Consider the following 4,232-nt stretch of genomic DNA (forward strand, 5'->3'; position numbering starts at 1 on the left):
CCCGCAGCCGGCCGAGCGTTGCCAAGCAACGGGAAGATGCTTTTCTGACCGAAACGGGAAATCGGCAGCCGGAGTCGGGGGTTGGGGGAGGGAAAGGGCTGGGCTGGAGCACGCCAGGCTCCCCCGGCCTCAACAGCACCCAAAAAATCCCCAGAGGAGAAGGAGCGGTCGCAGCACTGCTCGGCCAAAAGTGCCAAGGATCCCCGAACACCTCGGCACTGGGAGCCCAGGCTGTCCCCAGCAGGGCCAGGGTGACCCCAGCAGCGCCAGCCCCGCTGATCTCCTCGCTGCAGAGCCCTCCCGGCAGCCTCGGCCCTGCAGAACACCGTGGATGAAACTGAACCCCTCATTTGCCCTCCCCTCCCTCCCTCAGCCATCACGCCATGGCTAAATGAGCTCCAGGCAATTTTCTCAGAAGTTGAGTCCTCAGCGCTGAGGGAACACAGGGCTAAAAATAGCCGTGGCCTATGTGTGCCTCTCACCCAGGTGAGCCTCATTGCCTCTCTCTGGAGATCAGGGCTCCTCCACATCCAGCTGCCTCCCCTGCTCTGCCTCAGTTTCCCGCACAGATTGGGTCACACATTCCTCGGGACCCCTGTGCAGGGGAAATCTCCCAGGGCTCAGACATCACTTGGTGTGCACAGCAAAGGGCAGAGCTGGGATTTTCACCTGGCTGCTCTTCACCTGGGCACCCCCTGACCCCAGGGGCTCTGTTGTGCAGTGGGGATGTGTCACACTCTTCCTCAGAGGATGTCTCATCCTCTTCCTCCCAGCTCTCAGCATGACCAAGCCCTCCCAGGTCCAGTGAGGCAGACACATTTCCTTCCCACGGTGTCTCAATTACAAATTCAGAGTGAAATCTTCCCCCACAAGATGCCCCTCTCCACCCCTCTGGCTGCTTCAAATGTTGGACACTTTCCAGGGATTTTCGTGTGCTCAGGCTGACCCCATCCACTCTGGTTCAGACTAACTTAATCAGCCTCATTTTGTTACTAACTGCTGCAGCTTTGGACCTCTAGAAAAAGCATGACTTAAATTATTAGCACCTACCAAGCTGCTTTCACCAACCCTGTGGGAGCCAGAGGTGAGAGAACAGATCTGTTCCCACCCAGCCTCTATAGCTAGCAAAAATGACAAATTATCAGAATTGTGGAAATTAGAAAAATGGTATTTAGGTAACAGGCAAACACTCCTCTTTTTCTTCAGCAGCATCTGGCTAGGAACAGATTTGGAAGTGGCAGGTGGGGAGAAAAGAAAGCAACCTGAATGCTGTCAGCTGGGCAGGGAGGGTGGCTGGGAGCGGCAAGAACAAAACCATCACTGTTTTCTTCATCACCAGCGCTGAGAAGGGCTGCAGGGGTCAGGAGGAGGAGGAAGGACACGCACAGAGTGTCACAGCCCTGGCTGTGAGCAGGCAATGCCGTGGCTCAGCACAGCCCTGAGTCCCCCCTCAAGCAGGAGCAGCACCCTTCCCCATCTCCCCAGGAGATTCACTCTCACCTCACCCCATGGGGAAGAGATTCAGGAGCACCTTGAGCCCCTGGAAGGCTGCTTGGAAAGGGGAGCACACAGGGAGCCATCAAGAATAATGCCAGGAAATATCTTGGGGAAAGCAGGAGCCAGGGCCACACCTGTGTCTGTTTTAGAAATTACTTTATTGCACTAAAAAGAGGAAATCATCTGTAAACAAACATTCCATTCAGGTATTAATATATTTTTTTTTCACTCCAAAAAAATACATCATTAAATCCAGCCACAGAAATATCAAAGCAGGAACAATAGAAAATAGCTCCAGCAGCAGAGAGAGACCCATCCAAGCAACAGCCCTGGCTCCCACACCACCAGCCCAGCTCAGAGCAGGGCTCCCAGCAGCTCATCCCTGCATGGTCACACACCCAGCTCCAGCAGGACAGCCCTGGAACAGGCTGGGCTGGGGCAGGATGAGGATCCCCAACCCCCTGGGTCTCCCTTTGGGGTCAGCCTCCACCCAGGCTCCTCCTCTCAGCATCCTCCTGCCCCAAACCCAAAGGCACACGGTCCTTCTGAGGGGATGTCAGCCCTCAAACCTCTCAGAGCACCAAAGCCTTCATCCCAGCTCCCACTCCTCCTCTTCCTGCAGCCTTTCCCCCCCCACCCCAGCAGCTCCCGGCTCCCCCCAGCCCCTCACAGGTGCAGCACCCCAGGGAGCACAGGGTGAGGTGTGGGGGGGCTGCCAGGCAGCTGCCAGCTGGGCAGGGTTCCCTTTGCGCCCCAGACCTCCTCAGGGGCACGATGGTCACCCCAGAGCCCGGGATGTGACCCCTGTCCCTGTCCCACCCTCCCCAGAGCCCTCAGGGTGAGCCAGGGCATTTGGGGGCTGAGGACCATCCCTGGTGCTGGCTCCTGGGGGAGCACGGGGAAGCCTCAAGTGGGAACCTCCCTGTGAAGGATGGACATGTCAGCTCCTTATGTCCTGCACGTTTTCAGCCACAAGCTCAGCAAACAGCCACGATCACCCTGGATCCCCCCCCACCCACCCCCGACATGCAAACACGGCTCTGCCTCTGTACCTGGAACGTATTTACAGACGAAATAAAACGCTGCAAAAAAGATCAGCCTCGGGTATAAATAGTCAACACTGAGATCTGCCATCTGCTACAAAAGGACAAGGAAGGAACACGGGCTGCCAGCACAGAGGTTAGCACAGAGGGGACACGTGTGTGTGTCCACGGGAGCGCTGCAAGCCCTGCTCCCTGCACAGAAACATGCAGAGCCAGACACAAAGGGTGACACCACACCAAACAACGACGCAGAGTGTTTGATCCGCCCGCAGGAAGGGTCCTCCCCGCCCTCATTGTCCCCAGGCACCCAGCGGGGCTGACACGGTGGGATGGGGAGGGTTGGGAGCACCGAGCTCCAAACTGAAAGCCGGGCCAGTCGCTTTGGGATGCCAGATCCCGCTGGGCACAGGAGCGTGGTGGCCCCACAGGACACATCTCTGCTGCCACTTGAAAGATCTTCTCATGGACAAGGGAGGATGGAGGGTGGTGGAGCCTCAGCCTGCCCCCCTGCCCAGCTTCACCTGCACTCAGGTGGGGCTGTTCCTGTCACCTCAGCTTCTGTCAGCAGGCACATCTGCTGGGACACTGCCTGTGCCCGGGGCAAGGGGTGCCAGCCCCCGGCATCTCCCACTCCTGGGCAGGGGAAAGGCACAGCAACCTCCTGGGTTCTGGGCAAACCAAACCCCTCAAAGCTCCATGAGCAGTTTCCCAGGGGGGTCAGCAGTGGGGGACAGTGCTGGGGTGGGCAGGGAGGGCAGCCCGGGAGGCTGCAGGGGTCAGACCAAGCCAACCTTGCAGCCTCACAGGGCTGGGCCAGGCCCAGGAAAGGCTCAAAAGCCACAAACCTGACTCATCCCCCAGGCTGACCGCCCTTGGCCCACTCTCAGGTCACCTCTGCAGTATTTTCTTTGCAGTTTCCAAGACCAGAAACTTGTCTTTTAAATTAAAGCTGTCACCTGACTACAGGTGCTGGGGCTTTGAGAGGTGGCCCTAAGTGTGCTACAGAGATTCCCCCACCTCCAACCTGCTGGGTGGCAGCTGGAGACCACAGGCACAGGGAGGGAAGAGTCCAACAGGTGCTTCCATCCTCCCTGGCGGTGGGGAATGGGCTGGAGGCTCCCCACTTTCTGCTGGGCTCCAGGAGATGCAGCCCCGGGGCAGGAGCAGGGAGGGAGCAGGGGCAGAGGCTGTGGCTGCCAGCTGGTGTTGGCAGAGCCCCATTCCTGGGGACCCCCACACTCTGCACCGTTCCTGGGGACCCCTACACTCTGCCACGACCCCGGCCCTCCTCGGGGGGCTCTTCCAAACCCTCCTGCAGCGGGGCTGGGGGACAGAGCCGGCCCCACAGGCGGGAGGGCTCCCTCGGGGCTGGCAGCAGGTACCTACAGGCAGGACAGGAGGGCGGTGAGCGGCAGCTCCTTCTCCCCCAGCAGCGTGTCCCGCTTAAGGCTGCTGCCCTTGTTGACCACCTTGAGCTTCAGGGACATCTTCCTGGCGTGCCCGGGGCCCAGCCCATCGAAGAAGAAGTCCTCGTTGAAGACGGGGTTGCGGCTGTTCTTGACGATGGTGCTGCGCTGCTTCTGCAGCTTGCCGGGGTTGAGGCACAGCGAGACGCAGCAGTTGATGCTGCGCAGGTCGACGAGGGCATCGTAGAGGTCCTCGGCCGAGACGAGGCGCACTCGCAGCCGGGCG

The sequence above is a fragment of the Geospiza fortis genome, unplaced genomic scaffold, assembly GCF_000277835.1.
Source record: "Geospiza fortis unplaced genomic scaffold, GeoFor_1.0 scaffold241, whole genome shotgun sequence".
Classification (NCBI taxonomy): Eukaryota; Metazoa; Chordata; class Aves; order Passeriformes; family Thraupidae; genus Geospiza; species Geospiza fortis.